At 40.6% G+C, this 19767-nt stretch overlaps 1 pseudogene; it reads left to right on the forward strand.

The window, feature by feature from the left end:
• Positions 1-16908: 16908 nt before the first annotated feature.
• LOC149157487 (putative CCR4-associated factor 1 homolog 7 pseudogene) lies at positions 16909-18443 on the forward strand (annotated as a pseudogene).
• The last annotated feature ends 1324 nt before the right edge of the window (positions 18444-19767 follow it).

Genomic DNA, 19767 nt, shown 5'->3' on the forward strand with positions numbered 1-19767 from the left:
AAATAATGGAAGTTGAGTTCAATTTATCTGAGAATTTGCAGTGAGAGCCGAGGACCAACATTTCACCCACGATTTTCGTCTAACTGCGGAGGCGAAGGAGCAAACAAGGTTAGATGCTGAGGAAAGAGAACCACAAATTGAATCAAGGAGGAGGACTACCTGCATTTGAAGCTGAGGACGAAAGGATGCCATCGATTTGAGCCTGGATATAATCCAATCACTAAGTTGCCAACAAGAACGAGAAATACCAGCACGTAACTCGGACGGCCTGTTGAACCAACAACAGAAGGAGAACAAAAAATAACAGAAGAACCACTTACCCAGGCGGCGACAGGGAAAACCACACCTGCCCAACGAACCAGGTTAAAGAGCAACCACACATACATCAAGGAATCAGTACAGGTAACACCAAGAGGCGCGCCCAAGGCTCACAACAAAGCTGCATTTTCAAACTCGCAGAGCATAGCAGAACAAACCCTCGACAAGCCCAACAGCAAATGACCAAAATGAACGACGAACAAAGGGTTTTGGCATCGCAAGGAGCGGGAAGATGCAATCCGAGGCAAGTACTCAGTCATAATTGTGTAATTGAATGCCACATAACACAAATCCAAAATATCCGATGGTCTATTCCTCACACGGGTAATCACAACCGAAATATTCAACCAAGCATATAATCATGACACAATCATTTTAATTGCGAAAGTCTGTAAAGTATTGGGCTGGTCCCATCACAATACACCACAATTTAATATCAATCATGAAATCAGAGAAGTCTTAAGACTTCATAATCACGTATGTATCACACATGTCTAAGCCGCACCAACATTTACCAAGGTTGGATTTTTTTCGAGGTTGTCCAACTCTTTTACATTTTTCACATTTTTGGTAGGAATGAGACTTATAATTTTAAGCCGATAAATTAGTTTAAAAATAAGATTGGAATTCTAAAACTAGATGATTTATCAATTTTGATATATATATTTGTGACCATTTCAAAGAATATATATATATATATATATATATATATATATAGATAGATAGATAGATAGATATATAGATATATAGATAGATAGATAGATAGATAGATAGATAGATAGATAGATATATATATATATATATATATATATATATATATATATATATATATATATATATATATATATATATATATATATATATATATATATATATATATATATATATATATATATATATATATATCTATATCTATATATCTATATCTATATATATATATATATGTTTGAGCATAGTCTAACTTATAGATGTAATGACCCTTTTCACGCTTATTTTCTGGTTAATTTTAATCAAATTCTAACAGAGATTTTTTAATCTGCATAGTTTTAGTGCCCCAAGGTGTTCCCTGGCGCATCACAGCAGAGGAGAGATGCTATTTATCCATGGCATGTTTTCCTTGGGGTTTTCCTTTATTCAATGCTGATTGGAACTGCAGAGTTAGGAATCCTGGAAAGGCTCTCGTTCCAGGAGTTGTTGGGTGGCATAGACCGCTTCAGCTCACAGGCCATGCTTGTCAACTCCACTGGACTTGTTATTCTCATTTTTGCCATGTTGGTTGTTCTATCCACCGTTCTACCATGAAACCCTACTGGCAAATTATTATGTTTGTATAGATATATGCATGAACGTGTGTGTAGAGCTTTCTGGATGGGGATGATGATAGGAGAGCGCGCGCGTCAGGAAGGAGCAGCCAATCGCTGAAACCATGGCCATCAGCGCCCAATAACCATTGGCCCTGGAGATCATTACGTCAACAGCCATTGGCTAGAAGAACTCCCGCCCATCGTAGACCTCCCTGCATCAACGTGGCGCTCTGCATGTGCTTGGTCTCTGCCAGCCCTTGCTGATTATTGGCGCCCATCGTAGACCGCCCTGCAAGCGATTTCCTGAAGGAACATCTGTTCCTCCCTGCATGGCACTTGCCACCTACAACACTTAGCCTCCGTCAAACTGGGAACATGGCACAACGTCGTTTCCCCTGCGCATGCAAGACTTTGGACACTTGGTGTTAAGCCCCTCCCTCTGTTATGAAACCAGCTCACAAAAAGATAGAAAAGAGAGATCCACGCCTTAGAATTCAGCCTCTTCGAGGGGGCAACCTCCTTTACATTACATAAATGAACAATTCTTGGATGATACAAATGACAAAACCTCCTTTCTATATATAGGAGTCTAGGGAGTCACAATATAATCCAGCCGACCTAACAATAATAATATAAAGCCACAAAAATAACAATAGAGGGATTCTATGGGGCACAGAAATAACACTATGGGGGTAATAGGGGCACAACAATATAAATAAGGGGTATAACTACAATAGTAATGGGGTAATCACTAGTATTATAGGGACCCAACATGCCCCTCTCCTTCAAAAAAGTGTTGTCCTCAACGCTTGAGTAGTTCTAGATACTTCTGCATAAAATTCTCATCCTCCCATGTGGAATCTTCAGCAGATAAGTTCTTCCACTTGATAAGATACTCTGAAATTGATCGATTTCGTAGCTGTCGAGTTCTTGTTTCCGTGACTGCTTTCGGTTCCAATATAATTTTTCCTTCCTCATCAAGTTCTGGCAATATTGTTTGAATTGGGAGCTTGTCACCTATAACCTTCTTTAAACATGAAACATGGAAAACTGGGTGCAATCGAGAAGCTGCAGGAAGCTCCAATTTGTATGGCATAGTACCAATCTTTTGCAACACCTTGTACGGACCATAATACTTTGGTGATAATTTGTTATCCTTCTTAGCTTGCTTTAGGGACATTTGCTTATATGGTTGTAGCCGTAGGAATACCCAATCACCTACATCAAAACTTCTTTCACTGCGATGTTGATCTGCCTGTTGTTTCATTCTATTTTGTGCCAACACGAGGTTATCCTTTAAGAGTTGGAGGAATTGTTGTTGATGTTCGATGTGATGTTCCACTGCCTGAACCTTAGAATTTTCTCTTAAATATGATGTGATGGATGGTGGTTGATACCCATAAAGTGCCATAAATGGGGTCATTTTTGTTGCTGTATGGAAAGAAGTGTTATACCACCATTCAGCCAGAGGCAACCATTTGACCCATTGTGTCTGTTTATCAGATACAAAGCAACAAAGATATCCTTCCAAACATTTGTTTACTATCTCAGTTTGCCCATCAGATTGAGGATGATAAGATGAGCTATGAGCTAACTGAGTACCAAGACAAGAAAATAATTCTGTCCAAAAATTTCCAGTGAAAATGGGATCTCTGTCACTTACAATAATCTTTGGGTTTCCATGTAGCTTTTGAAATGTTTCCATAAATGCAGTAGAAATTGTACTGGCTTTAAATGGATGTGATAATGCACAAAAGTGTGCATACTTGGTAAGTCTGTCAACTACCACCATGATGACACTCTTTCCCTCAGACTTGGGTAAACCTGTGATAAAATCCATTGAAACCTCCTCCCAACGTTGGCTTGGAATGGATAAAGGTTGTAATAGACCCGGTGTCATAATTGTTTCAACTTTATTTTGCTGGCAAACCAAACATTCCGCCACAAACTTTTGAATATCTAATTTAAGGCCATCCCAAAAAAATTCCTTCTTAACCCTGTGGTAAGTTTTTAAAAATCCTGAGTGCCCTCCTAAGGGAGAAGTGTGCAATTCCATAAGAATCTTTTGTTTTAGCTGGGAATTCTTACAGAGGTATAAGCGATATTTGTACCATAACGAATCATTTTTCCAGCTAAATGTATCAGAAGTACTGGAATCTTGTTGTAGCTTTCGAATAAGTGCCCACACTTCTTCGTCATTCTTCCATTCCTCCCTTGCTTCGTTTATCCAATCTGGTTGGATAATAGAAATGGCACACAACAATGCTTCCACATCCTCATCCTTTCTTGAGAGTGCATCTGCCACCACATTTTTCTTCCCTTTTTTGTAGATGATTTCAAAGTCATAACCCAACATCTTTGTGACCCACTTTTGTTGCTCTTCAGAGGATAATCTTTGTTCTAAAAAGTATTTAAGGCTATCGTGATCCGTTTTTACCTTGAAGTGTCTTCCCATTAGGTAGGGTCGCCATTTCTTAAGTGCATGGAGTATTGCCAACATTTCCTTCTCATAAATAGCTTTGCTTAAAAACTTTCCCTTGATTGGACGACTTTCAAAAGCAATGGGTCTTTCATCTTGCATTAGAACAGCACCAATTCCATTTCCTGAAGCATCACATTCCACAATAAAGGTTTTTGTGAAGTCCGGTGTAGCTAAGACCGGTGCTTGGCACATTGCCTCTTTAAGATGTTCAAAGGCCTTTGTTGCTTCCGGAGTCCATGAAAATGAATCTTTCTTCAATAATGTTGTTAGAGGTGTTGTTATTCTCCCATAATTCTTAACAAACTTGCGATAATACCCTGTCAACCCAAGAAATCCTCGCAGATGCTTTATGGATGTGGGGATTTTCCATTCCTTAATGGCTTTAATTTTGCTAGGGTCTACCTTAACTCCTTCATGAGATACAATATGACCCAAATATTCCACCTCTTGGACTCCAAAGAAACATTTGGATCTTTTTGCATATAATTGTTTCTCCTCCAATAGTTGTAGCACCCTATCAACATGTTCAACATGATCCTTCCAAGACTTGTTGTAGATTAGTATATCATCAAAAAATACTAACACAAATTTTCTAAGGAATGGTTTGAAAATTGAATTCATCAAACCTTGAAATGTTGAAGGTGCATTGGTAAGGCCAAAAGGCATGACCAAAAATTCATAATGACCCTCATGAGTTCTAAATGTCGTTTTCGGAATGTCTTCAACCTTCATTCTGATTTGATGATATCCCGAACGAAGATCCAACTTGGTGAAGTAAATTGATCCATGCAATTCATCCAGTAATTCATCAATAACAGGAATGAGGAACTTATCTTTAATAGTGAGCTTGTTGAGCTCCCTATAATCCGGACACATGCGCCATGATCCATCCTTCTTGTGCACCAATACTAATGGAGCTGAGAAAGAACTTTGACTCGGTTGAATTATACCAGCCTCTAGCATTTCTGCAACCATACGTTCAATTTCACTTTTTTGGACATAGGGATATCTGTACGGCCTGATGTTTGGAGGAACACTTCCTGGAATCAGATGAATAGCATGATCATGATCACGCATAGGTGGGAGACCCTTGGGAGTCTCAAATACCTTGGAATGATTGTCCAAGACTTTTTGGAGATCTGGAGAAATAGATGATTCCAATGTGGAAACATCTAGCGAGCATAATTGTGCAATTACACCTCTTTGCTCCTTTTTTAGAAGCTTTGTCATACCATGAGCGCTGATTATCTTTCCTGGTTTCCCTGCAATACCCCTTAATTCAACTTCCTTTCCTTCCGTAGAAAATTTGATGAAAGGTTCTTGAAAATTAAAAGCTATTGTACCCAAGGATTGTAGCCATTGGACTCCTAGTACAACATCCGCACCTCCCATTGGAATGGAAAGCATTGGGCTAGTCAATACATATTCTCCCATGGATAGCTTGATAGTATGGCACTTTCCAGAGCAATTTATTGTTCCTCCATTTGCAATCATCACTTGACACTCTGGTGCTGGATATAGGAAGCAATTCAATTCTTTTGCTACCTTACAATGAATAAAATTGTGGGTGCTTCCTGAATCAATCAACACTATTACCTTTTTCTTCTTGATTTGTCCTTCTATCTTGATGGTTTGAGGAGTGGTAATTCCCGCCAATGCATTACAAGATATGGTCGGATTTATTTGTTCTTCATCTAGGCTTTGTTCCTGAAGTATATCTTCTTCTTTTGACCTTTCTTGCTCCTTTTCTTCTTCCTCTTCACAATCTATGTAGAATAATTTCTTCTCAGCGCACTTATGACCTTTAGTGTATTTGCTATCACAACTGTAACAAAGCCCTTTTGCTATTTTTTCTTCCAATTGTTGTCGTGTCAACCTTATAGGTTGTGGAAGACTAGGGGCAACAACACTTCTGTCTTTATAGTTGTGAGTGGTATGCTTCCTGGTTGCCATAATTTTGCTTGCCATTTTTCTTGCTAACCTGAATGCCTTCTCTAATGAATCAGGTTCCCAAAGGCGAACATCATGTTGGATATTATCCTTTAAAGACCCTATGAACACATCAATCCTATGCTCCTCTGGAATATCTTTTACCCTTATGTTCAATTTTTGGAACTCCTCAATGTGCTCCATTACTGAACCCTTTTGTTTGAGACTTATCAATTGGCTAAAAAAAGTGTTGCTTTTTGTATCTTCATAATGTGCTATCAATTCTTCCGTAAAAATTCCCCACGTGATAAATTGTTTACGAGAGCAAAGCCATTGATACCATACAAACTGATTTGGTTCCAAATATACAGATGCCATACGTACCTTTTGTGCGTTTTGCACATTATTGAGATCGAAGAATTGCTCCATCTGTAATATCCATGTGGCGGGATCCTTGCCATCAAACTTCCTCATATCGATTTTTGGAATATGGTGATTCTTCGATCCAACATTAGCATCTATGGAATCATGATTAACATTTCTTTTGTTCTCATCATGAGTTTCCTTTACTACCTTTTCACCATTAGTGACCCTTTCTTGTAGCAACTTCTTCAATTCTTCCATGTCTGTCTTCATATCTATCTTCAGATCTGCCATGTCTCTCTTCAAATCTGTCTTCGAATCATCCATCTTAGCTTCCATGCCCTTTATCTTAGATTCCATGCCATTTATCTTAGATTCCACGCCATTTATCTTAGATTCCACGCCACTTATCTTAGCTTCTGTTAGCTTTTGTGAGCGTGACATTTGTTGCACTTGTTCTTGTAATTTTGATATATCATGTAGCATTTCTTCTTCTTCTTCATGAGTCATGCTAGAGCTTTCAGGTTCCTTACTAGGTGTTTGCATTTTCTTTCCTCGGGGCATCATTTACCGATAATAATGCTTTACTATGCCCTTTGAATTCCGTTAAACCAAGCTTACACAAAAATTTAAAAAAAAACTACACACCTTTTTTCACTTTATAGAAGCCTGATATTGAATCTGATGTATCTCTGTAATTTCGGATCATCCAGTTCTAAAATTGCTACCTGTAGTAGCCTTCTGCGTCCTCTTTCCAATGCCACAAGTCTGAGCCAAATTGGATTCTCCAAAGAAGAGTTATGTGAAATCTCCCACAGTGACTTGCTTTTAGACTGGTTCAGTAGAGCGAACTTGTATGACATGCCACGAGTCACTGTTTCAACCTTTGAATCTGAAACACACATAAAAGAAACTACAGTCCATCCTCTTTCTGTACCTTTTTACGAAATTTCAATCCGATCCTCAGAGAGAGAGTTATGACGATTTTCCCCAGGTCACCTGTTTTGAATGTAATTTAGGAGTCTGCAGAAAGGCCAACTTCCTCAGATCATATCTCCGAAAATATTGCGCGAAAAGCTCTGAAATTTGGACCCAAGGTTCAACGCCAATTCTTCTCAAATGGGTTTTTTTTGCGACTTCTGAAACATCACCGAAAAAAAGTTATAGCGAAAATACCACGATGACCTGTTTGGAGCAGCGAAACCCTAGAATCCAAAGCTCTGATACCAAATGTTATGAAACCAGCTCACAAAAAGATAGAAAAGAGAGATCCACGCCTTAGAATTAAGCCTCTTCGAGGGGGAAACCTCCTTTACATTACATAAATGAACAATTCTTGGATGATACAAATGACAAAACCTCCTTTCTATATATAGGAGTCTAGGGAGTCACAATATAATCCAGCCGACCTAACAATAATAATATAAAGCCACAAAAATAACAATAGAGGGATTCTATGGGGCACAGAAATAACACTATGGGGGTAATAGGGGCACAACAATATAAATAAGGGGTATAACTACAATAGTAATGGGGCAATCACTAGTATTATAGGGACCCAACACCCTCGCCCTTCCTATTTAAACCAGTTCCCAGCAGTCTCATCGGTTTCCCTCCTCCAGTCTTGCGGGCTGGAGGCTCATTTTCTGTCTCTCCGCTCTGTTGCTCCGCCCTCTCTGCTCGCATGGTGCTTCTGATCTTTCCTGCATGGTTTGGCTCTCTGCTCCTGGCGTCGCGCGGCTCCTTGTCCAGGTTAGTAATCTATCATCTCGACTTCTCCTTTAAATTGCAGATGTGTCTTGTTAAATCAGGGGTAGGTTCTGTGCTTTTTAGAGGATAAGTTATACAGAAGTTGAGATGTGTCTTGTTTAATCTGGGGTAGGCTCTGTGCGTCTTGTTAAATCAGGGGTAGGTTCTGTGCTTTTTAGAGGATAAGTTATACATAAGGCATATTTATTACTAGTTTTTCTATGGTTCAACACGCTCTCTGGTTTATTTTACGTCCCTCTCAGCCGACTTTGGCATTCCTATTTCTGGCTTGGGGTCTGCAGCGAAGTTATCTTACCAAATCTAGGGGGGGTCTGGTCACTTTCCTCTGAGGTTTTTCCTTTCTCATTAAGGTATAAAATGTTAAAAGCTCTCATCAACAGAATTAGAGCCTCCTTTTACATATACAGTCCATGTCAGGATATTCGCTTTCGCGTAGGAAAATGGTGGTGTGTTTTCCAGTTTTACTGCTGTTGTTTCGACTGCAACAGCCAAACTGAAGCGAAATAGCTTCTCTGCTCCCGCCTTCGAATCCCCTTGGGGCTCCAGGGATTTCCGGCTATCCTTCCCGGCAATAAAATTCAAATCCTTTTTCCGGTGACTCATATCTCATCCTTCAGGATTTCCCAGGCTTCTCCCTCTTGCACCATTAATGAACCTACCTCCATTTTTGCTCGAACATGGCCTTTCGGTGGCTGGCTATCGTCACTAATCCCACCAAGGTACAGTTCTAGAGTCTTCCCTATTTAGTGATCGTCCTTTTTGCCTGCCAGAGACTCTAGAGAACGATCAATTCCTGTACTTTCCATAGTTCTCTCCCTGCAGAAGTTTTATTGTCCAGGCAACATTCTCCGACGGCTTCTTTCCTTGGGATCTTCCAAGGTACGGGGGATCCCCTTTTGGGATTTTCCTTCTGACTATGATGGCAGAAGAAAGCGACTCACCGGCCACGAAAGCTCTTTTTGCCGCGGCCATTGAAGCTGAGTCAGCACGTAATCTTGCCAGTGGGAATCCAAGATGGCACAACACGCTGTCAGACTCTCTCCCTCCGGGGCTGCGGGACCCTCCCCTTCTTGGGAACCTTGCCTCCCATAAACATCACAAGGGACGCTATAAGCATAAAGCCCCTGTCAAAACGGTTCCTCCCCCCAAGGCGATCTCTGTTTCTGGTTCCTCCCTGGTGGAGCGCATCGAGAGTCTTCAAAAGTTTGCACTGGTGGGGAAATGGTATTTCCCGGAATTGGATGAGGAACAAATGAGAAGCTGGGTTACAAAATCTTGGTCCCCCATCATAGGATACACTCCAATTATCTCTCGCCTCATGAAAGACTGGTTCTCGTTCCACTTTCAAAAGGAGGCCGACTTGGAGCTGGTTTTGAACAGACCGTGGGTCTCGGGCAGAAGTTTTCTCTCTCTGTCAAGATGGTACCTTGGCTTCGATCCCCTCAAAAATACTCCCTCCCACAGTATGATCTGGGTAAAGCTCCCTAATCTCCCACTTGAACTGTGGACGCCGGAGATCCTAGCCATTATCGGAGATGCCATTGGCAAGTTCATTTATGTCGACCCATGGGTTAGAGGCGAGAAGGACAAAAGAATCGCCTGGATTCTCATTGAAAAACCATACAAGGGTGGTTATCCTGACCAAATAGAAATTTCTTGGGATGGTTCAAAGATATGTCAAAGGCTCGATTTTTGGGGCATCCCGTTCCGCTGTTCCTCCTGCCATCGAACGGGTCACCTCATTAGAGATTGCAGATTCCGCCGCCACAGGCAAAACTCCCTTCCCTCGGAAAAGGTGACGCAAAAGGACTCTGATTCTCGCTCTGATAACGCCAGCCCCCCGGGGAAAATTTCTCTTTCAAATCCACAGAGTTTCGAAGTTCTCAGGAAGATTCTCAGTTTAGGCCCAAGTCGCCTAATTTTGCAGGTTTTAAGAGTCCCCCATTATCGGCTGGGTTTAAAGAAGCAGCTCCCTCCTCCCCTCCACTCATGAACATGGCTGATTTCTCTAGCCCTCCAGTTTTAGAACAGTTTGAAGAGGAAGCGGTCCCCCCTCCACCGGCAATGAACGCAGCTGATTTTGTAGTGGGATCACACCCAATTCTCATTTCCTCTTCCTCGCCATCTCCTATTAGATCGCCATCTGCCATCCAAAAAGGGAAAGAAGTACAGTTGACCCCGACCCCGTTCAATTCTCCAACAGACTCCCCGGTCAACAATTATGACAGTGATATAGACCAGCTTCTTAATCGTCACCCTTCGATCCTAGAACCACTGACCATCCACAAGCCGTCCTTCCCCATCATTAGCCCCAACTCTGCCAAAAATATCACTGTGAGGAAAAAGCATAGGGGTGGGAGTCGTCATTTCAGAGGTAGGACCATTGCCTCCGAATTGGGAATCACAAATCTCCCCCTGATAGATGTTCCAATCTTCGAGTCATCTCCTCCACAGCCCCTTAGAGCAAGCACGGCTGGTCAGCCATCTAAATGACCTTCCTTATTTCTTACAACATCAGGGGTCTGGGAGCCGCCCCAAAATTTTTGGCTCTAAGGGAGACTCTTGTTTCTGCTCGGCCCTATATTATCTTTATCCAGGAAACAATGCACTCCAGCACGGTGTCCTTGGCTTTCTTCAGAAAGATGTTTCCAACATGGCACATGGCTGCCACAAATGCAGAAGGGCTGTCTGGTGGATTGGTGGCTATGTGGGATCCGCTCATGATCAAAGCAAAAGCCTATAAGTGCAGCGCTGGCATTCTTATCTCGGCCTCCATCAGAGGAAGACCACAAATCCTTAATATGTTGAACATTTATGCGCCCTACAGGCACAGACTCCCTTTTTGGGATTCCTTGTTCAACTCGGAAATTTTAGACATTAATTCTTTGCTTATTGCAGGTGATCTAAATCTCACTCTCAGCTCGGAAGAATGCTGGGGTCACTGCCGACCTGTGGACAGATTGGCCGACAGAATGAGAAGGGAGTTTTTAAAAAGGGATCTCGTCGATATCATTCCAGAAATTATGACTCCCACATGGGATAATGGTAGGCTGGGCTCAGCCTACATAGCAAAAAGAATTGACCGCTTTCTCCTACACTCCAGCATTATCCAAAAGTGGGGAATGCCGGTCGCAAAAACTGGAGGGGACTTTTCCTCGGACCACAAGCCCATCCTCCTGGACTGGGGGCATGCCGAGCGCAGAATGGGATACTCCTTCAAGTTCAACTCTATCCATCTACAGGATGAATCCTTCAACGAGTACATCAAGTCCAGCTGGAGGGACATCAATCATGCTGAGGACGCTTTTTTTCTCACTTTTCGTGATAAAATTCAACTGCTCAGGGAGAAAACAAAGACATGGCAGATTGAAAAGAAGCGAAGCGATTCACAGGATCTTCTCGACATCAACCTAGAAATAAGTCGGCTTGCTTCTTCAATTCATCACAGTGGCCTGACGTTCGATAAGGCAACTCTCATCAGCTCCCTCGAAAGAAAGAAACAAGATCTGCTTAAAAAAGAGGAAGCATCTTGGAGGTTAAAAAGTCGAGCTATTTGGCTCAAGGAGGGGGACAGGAACACTAGATTTTTTCACAATTTCGCAAATGCCCGCAGAACAAAAAACGCAATATGGAAAATCGAGAACGGTAATGGAGATTTTCTTTTCTCCCAACAGGAAATTTCCGCAGAAGCTACAAGATTCTTCAGGGAGCAATATAAAAGGCAACACAGTGATCTAAATGATATGTTATGGGCAGTGGACCTTTTGCCGGTCATGTTCGACGAAGCAGCCAATGACGACTTCTACAGGCCCATCACGGAGGAGGAGCTTTCCGAGACTATCAAGAGCTTCAAAAAAGATAAGAGCCCCGGGCCAGATGGCTGGCCGGTGGAATTTTTCTCCCATTTTTATGATCTTTTCAAAAATGATCTGTTGGGTATGGTGGACGCCTCTCGCCTCTCCGGAAGCATTAACAGTGCTCTTTCGGCCACCTTTATTGCATTAATTCCCAAACAAGACAAATCTTCATCATTAGGGGATTATAGGCCGATCGCTTTGTGCAATTCGCTTTACAAGATCATCTCCAAAATTATTGCAGAAAGAATGAAGAAAGCTCTTAACACCTTCATAACAAAGGACCAGCACGCATTCCTAAAGGACAGGCTCATCATGGACGCTGTCGCTATGGCTCAGGAATGCCTCTTCTCTATATGCACCAAGAACACTGATGCTGCAGCTCTTAAAATTGATCTAAAAAAGGCATTCGATTGCGTGGATTGGAGCTTCCTCAGAATTCTCCTTGCAAAAATTGGTTTAAGGCCCATGGCAATAAGCTGGATCATGGCGTGCGTCGAAAGTGTCCACTTCTCAGTGATTATAAACGGAATCCCATCTACATTCTTTCAAGCCGAGAGAGGGCTCCGACAGGGCTGCCCTCTCTCCCCCCTCCTTTTTATCTTGGTGATGAATTGTCTTAGTTCGCAAATCAATCATGCTGTTGCTGAAGGCAGATGCAAGCCTGTAAAGATCTGCAGAGACATCTCCCTCTCCCACAATCTTTTCGTTGATGATATCTTAATCTTTGCAATTCTGTGCAAATCTACTTGGGTTTGCCTTTTTGTGCTCTTCAAGAAGTTTCAAGATGCCACAGGCCTTAAGATCAATTGCGGGAAATCAATGTTATATCATAATGATACAAACCCTGTAATAGCACAGTGGATTGCTGATCATTTTGGGATCAATCTTGCTCAGATAAAGGATGGCTTCACTTATTTGGGGTTCCACCTAAAAGCCAAGGGATATCGATGTCAGGACTGCGCTTGGTTGATTGACCGTTTCTACAATAAGATTTCAAGATGGGAAATGCGTTTTCTGTCCCTTGCTGGCAGATTCATCTTGGTTCAGGCGGTGCTCTCCCAACTTGTGGTGTATTGGGGCCACCTATTCCTTCTCCCAGCTTCTGTCATGAGGAAAATGAAGTCCATTGCAGCTAATTTTTTATGGGGTGGACGATCGTTCTAGTCTAAATTCCATCTCGTCAAGATGGACTTAATTACAAGACCAAAAAATAAAGGTGGATGGGGACTTCTAAACATGAATCTTTTTGGAAAAGCGCTCATCTGCAAATCTCTTCACAGGGGTTTATATAGGAACAATCCGTGGAGTACTCTGATCAACCAAAAGTACCTCAAAGGCAGAAATTTGGCATACTGGCTCAGAAGGTATTCTCTTGGCATCAGGAATGGATCCCCCATTTGGCTCAGCTTCAAAAAGATCCAATCCTTCTTCCTGAAGAATTTAAAATGGACATTTTTCTCTGGTTCAAGTGTCTACATTGGTATAGATCCTACCCTATACAACCTAGAATCCATGATCCCTCCGACTTTACTCTCCTTTTTTCACTCTAGGGGCTTTTTTACCTGGAACAAACTAATTGATTCTTGGTCCTCTCTAGAACCTATCTGGAAAAACGATCTTCAGTTAGCCATCCCCCCCCCCTCCGCCCTCTATGGCTCTCATTCACATTCAGATTCTCTCATCGAGGGATTCTCCAATTAGGCACTAAGGATGAACTGATCTGGTCTACTGACAACACAATCCACCCCATCTCTGTCCAGAACCTCTACTCTGTCTTATTAGCTGATTTTCCTCCTCTCCCCTCTGTCTTCCCTGTCAAACTCTGGAAAGCCCCCTGCCCTCTTAAATCCATCCTTTTTTCATGGCTTCTCTTCTCCAACAAGAACCTCTCCTGGGAAGTTGTACAAAAGAAAGGATGGCTCAGACCAGGCAGATGTCAACTTTGCCTCGCGGAGTTGGAATTGAACAATCATATGTTCTTTCATTGTACCGCTTCGCTGGTACGGACTCTCCTTGATTTATGGTTTTCCTCACAGGTTGTTTTCCTCTGTACAGGAAGCTTTCTCATGGTGGGGCACTCAATGCCCCAACTGGCATGCTCTCTTCATTCTAACCTGCTAGAACATCTGGAAGTGGAGGAACGGTCGTATTTTCCAGGACTGCCGCCTGCCGCTTGTTTCCATTCTACCTATCATTTTGGGGTCTATGCCCACACTGCTCTAAAATGGCTCCACATGCCATTTCTTTCTAGACAATGTTCAGTCTTTCAGCACATCTGTATATTTGCTACTTTTCAACTGTTTCGCCACATTCTGAACAGCACCTTCGGATCTTTTTGGGGTTTTTCTCTCCGCATGCACATATGACCTGCTCTATATGTCTTTGCTTTATTGGCTGAGGTTTTATGCCTCCATGTTTTTCTTGATCATTATATCTTTTCGGGGATTTTCTCTCCGCATGCACATATGATCTGCTCAATATGTCTTTGCTCTATTGGATGAGGTTTTAAGCCTCCATGTATTCCTAATCAATTATATCTTCTTAATATAAATTATACTGCTTTTTCTCTCTGAAAAAAAAAAAAAAAATAGTTTTAGTGCCCCAAGGGTTTTTCAGGGTGTTGAATCCATTTATGCATTCAAGAATGTATTTTAAACAACAAAAAATCTTTGGTAAATTTGGGTAAAAAAAGCTATTACCTCAATAAGTTAGACTACTCCCAATTTAATATCAATTGCCATGTTGTTCAAAATGCATATAATGTGATTATAAAATATTTCATATTATAAGAAATTGGAAATATATATATATATATATATATATTAATTATTTGTAGTTTAATTAATAGATGACTTTTTAAAATATTTATTTTAGTTAATTTTGTCCAATATATGGTAGAGATTTTTAAAAATCATACATTTTAATTACTTTACAATATTTTCATTTTTTTAAATTATATTTTTCTACTTAGAGTATAATTTATTTGTAGTTTAAAAGCGCACGTGTTAACTTGACGAACTGACAGACTTACACATCCCGAACTAACATAATTACACATCCGCCTCATGTAGAGGTGAGTCTAAAAGCTGCATGAGTGGATATATAACCTACATGAAAGTGGGCTAACTAAAAGCTACATGAGTGGATATATAACTTACATGAAAGTGTGCTAATCCAAAAACTAATCGTGCTTTAACAATGGAAAGAGCTATTGGCTTAACAGACTTACACATCTCCTAGTAGTGTGCTGTAGAATGAGTCTCTCGGCTCAATAATTAAAAAATTCTGTAGAATGAGTCTCTTGACTCAATAATTAAAAAATTTAGAAAATAAATAATGGGTGTTAGCAAGTTTTTTTAGTATGAAAAATTTCACAATTAAAAATAAAATGTTGAGAATATTTTTTGGAGTATTATGTGCTTTTATTGAGGTGTCAAGCAAACAGGCCATTCATCTTCAGTCATGGGTGTTAGTAAGTTCTTTTAGTATGGAAATTTTCACAATTAAAAAGAAGATGTTGAGAATTATTTTTTTTTGGAGTATTGTGTGCTTTCATTGAGGTGTCAAGCAAACACGCCACTCATCTTCAGTGCGAGAGATTCCATAGCCAAAGAAAAATCTTGGTAGGTCTTCATACTATTCCTTCACTCTTGGAATTGCCCCATTAGGAATCTGAGGCATAGAAAGATGTCAAAATCACCATGGATCACACATTTGTAAGCCACACGACTTTTAACATGGCTGAGATTTTTTAAAAATTGTCTCTCTTTTACATTTTTCACTTTTTTAATATAAATCCAATATTATAATTTTTAGCCAAACTTTAATTTTTTGTTATATAAAATGTGTTTTGAATAAATAAATAGATTCACGGCACTAAAAAAGTGTAGAAACTTTTAGATTATACAAACCACACAACTCAAAGTTACGATTTTAACCCATCTCTCTTAAATTTAAATAAACTTAATTGGAAAATATACCAAAAAAGCAAAAACATAAAATATTAAACAACTCCTTAAACAAAATCAATTTCCTTTAGATAACCATATCACTCACTATTTTTCATGCGATAACTTATTACTTTTATAAATTTATTTATAATTGAAATTACAAATTATAATCCCTCCGATTATAATATAAAATTATTAAATTGAAAATAGGATGAGAGTATCTGGAGTTACGGAATTTCTTTATTAAATATAAAATTATTAAATTGAAAGTAGTATGAGAATTTCTGAAATTACGGAATTAAAAATATTTTTTTAAAATAAAGATTTTTCATTTTCAAGCTCAATAACCTCATGGAAAAGGTGAATTATTTTGCTCCCATTTTCAACACTAATTTGTTTCTAAATAAATAAACAAACAAACAAGAAAAGAAAATTTGATGCGGGTTTGGTTAGGTCTGAAGTCCAGTGATTGAAAGGGGGCATACTTTTTTTGATTTTGTGTCACCAACCAGAGCATTACAAACCAACCAACCACCGACTTACTTGAACGCGACGAATACTGTCCAGCGGGCAGTCGGTCTATGTCTATTCTTTTTTGACCCAAAAGTGGTATTGAAACGAGATACCCGGGGAGGTTCCTTCCGTGGGGGTGAAGAAACCGGTGGTGGGTCTAGCTACCCTATGCGCATGGGACCATTGGCGTATGATGGATCCGCTGACATGGACCATGTACGCGTCTACCCCTGATGTGATGTGAATGGTTAGTATACTTCCACACGCGACGTCGGGCACCAGATAATGATAACGAAGCCACATCATCATGTCATGTACAGCCTGGCTGTCTGAACGGTCACATCATCCTTCCCCAAAACCAGAACCCACCCTTTCGGTTAGAGATGGGTCCGCCCGCCCGCAGATTCCTCCATTTTCTACTCATCTCGGGGCGCAATATTTCAAAACAGACGGACGGGTTAATTTCAATTATTCATTTCCGCATTTACCGAGTGGAGTGGGGTGTCCTAAAAGGGAGCGATGTATTATTGTTGGTGCGAGGAAGCAGAAGAGAAGAAGGGGAGGCCGGTGTTTGAGGGTTCCAGATGTTCCATTACCAACGAAAAATCCAGGTAGGTCTTCATTCTATTCCTTCAATCATGGATCCGCCCTGCTCTCAGTAAGCTATATAAGATCATTCATTCATTCAATCAAAGCCATTGGAGTGCCTGTTCTGGTATACTTCTTTGCATTGGAGGTCTTGGGGTTTGATTTTACTCGTTCGCTCCTCGAAGCCCTTGGCCGCTTCCCATTTACAATAACTCGTGTTGTTGCGGATTTGCACATGGTGTATGCTGCCGACCCAGAGGAACACCGGATCGTATATTCTTGTGACTGTAACAAAATAATTCTTGAGGGTTTCCGCTACGCCGAGGTTGAGGCTTGGGATTTTGACCCAGATCTGTGTTGCTGTTCGATTCCGCAAGCTTGGGGAGATCAGGATCTGCTGTTTGTTGTAAATGTCGATATTACCCAAATCAGATTCCATTCATATTAGGGAGGTATGGGCCGATAATCTGGAAGAGGAGTTTAATCTGATCAGGGAAATTGTTGATGACTACCCTCTGATAGCCATGGACACAGAGTTCCCTGGCATAGTTGTGCGACCCGTGGGCAAATTCAGGACCGTCCAAGAATACAATTATGAAACCCTAAGGTCAAATGTAGACGTATTGAAATTAATACAATTGGGGCTGACGTTTTCTGATGAAGACGGCAACCTCCCAAACTGCGGCACGGATAGATACTGCGTGTGGCAGTTCAATTTCAGGGAATTCAACATCTGGGAGGATGCTTACGCCTCCGATTCCATCGAGTTGCTGCGCCAGAGTGGCATCGATTTCAAGAAGAACAGCGAACGGGGCGTGGACTCTCACCGCTTCGCAGAGTTGCTCATGTCGTCTGGGATCGTCTTGAATGAGAACGTTCGATGGATCACCTTCCACAGTGGCTATGATTTCGGTTACCTGCTCAAGCTCGTAATGAATCGGAGCCTGCCGCCCACCCAGGGTGGTTTCTTCTACCTCATCAGGATGTACTTTCCCAACCTCTATGACATCAAGCATCTCATGAAGTTCTGCAATAATCTGCATGGGGGATTGAATCGTCTGGCCGAGTTGCTCGAGGTTGAGAGATTCGGTGCTTGCCATCAAGCGGGTTCCGATTCCTTGCTTACTTCTTGTACATTTAGAAAGCTCAGAGAATCTTTTTTTAATGGGGCTGCCGACAGATATGCAGGTGTTTTGTATGGTTTAGGAGTGGAGAACAATACTGATAACAATGACAATGAGAACCCCAGTGTTAGCTAACCTTGTTGAAAACAAACAACAGTTGCGATTCTCTTCCCTTTGTCAAATTGCTGATGGAGACCTATTATGTTGGCATATGATAAAAATATAGTAGATTTTTTGAAAACTTATTTCCTGTGTTTAAATGTTTGTTGTTCTGCTCGATCTCATGCTTTGTGTATTTGCATTCATGGCATTCGTAAATGTTCTCACTTTTCCCTGCTCATGCATTGATGGTTCTACCCAGCAATTATCAGGCTTGGTTGTTTTATGCCTTAGTTTTAAATTTGTGGCAGAATTGAGATCGATTATAGTAGATTTTTTTACTTTCCCGTGTTAAAAAATTTCTTTTCCTGCTCAATTTCATGCCTTTTGTATTTGCATTGATGGCATTTGGAAATGTGCTCATATTCCCTTGCTCAACTGCATTGATGGTCCTACCCAACAATTAACAGGTTTGATTGTTATCAAACCTTGGATTGATATCTGTGGCACAATTGAGATGGATTTAAGATGTACAGGAAAGGTCATTTAAGAATTGGAAGATCATTGATCTGTCTTAAGGGGAAGATCTTGATCTGGCTGAAGGTAAGGATCTTAGTTCCTTGTGTATATTTTAATAATTTTATACTGTTTTGAATAAAATGCTTGCTTGATCTATTAAATGGAGCAAAATATGTACATACCGGGTTTGTGATAAAAAAAGGGCTGTATCAAACTGCCACGACACGTTAGTAGCTTTTGGAACTTATAGGCCCAGGTAGCTTAATAATAATGTCAACAGTTCGTCATGAATCAGTATTTGATGTGCGTTAAGAATGCTACATATGAAGGAACCAAGAGCACTGTCACACACCCTTCCCAATATGATCTACGACAACTTGGCATACCCACTTTGGTTCCAACATGAAGAGTATTGAAACCTTTCCTTAAAATAGTATTCCTGGTTGAGATCTATATAACCATCTGTTGTACCCATATGTGAAATTATGTTTAGTTAATTGTTCACCTTCGAAAACTGTGTTTGGCAGTGTTCTTTGCTTGAGAAAGAGATGACTGATCATGTCCAACTGTGATGGTTAATGTTGATGGTATTACTCTACATTATGACTTGTTAAAAAATCTGAAGTGTAGCAGTTCACAGTTCTAATATTCTGTCATTAGTGATGTCCGAAATTGCATTTGTGACTCCAAATATCTTTCCGACCAATAATTGAATGCTATTTCTAAGTGCAAAATTTATGCTAGAAATATGTGTTGTTTTATCATCTTGTTACCAAACTGCATCATGTTATCGGTTCCCTGTTTTTGTGTGATTTTTAAGATGAACATGGATATAATGATGAGCAGTTACTTCTGTTTACTTGTTATGGAAGCCAATTTGGAACTTTGATTAGGGCACGAGTTTTGTAACTGTTCCCTGTCTTGGTTGAAATTGTTAGTTGTTGTTATTAT

Source organism: Pinus tabuliformis, chromosome 5_2 (assembly GCF_031772625.1).
Source record: "Pinus tabuliformis cultivar Carrire ecotype Pingquan chromosome 5_2, CPIR1, whole genome shotgun sequence".
NCBI classification, from domain to species: Eukaryota; Viridiplantae; Streptophyta; class Pinopsida; order Pinales; family Pinaceae; genus Pinus; species Pinus tabuliformis.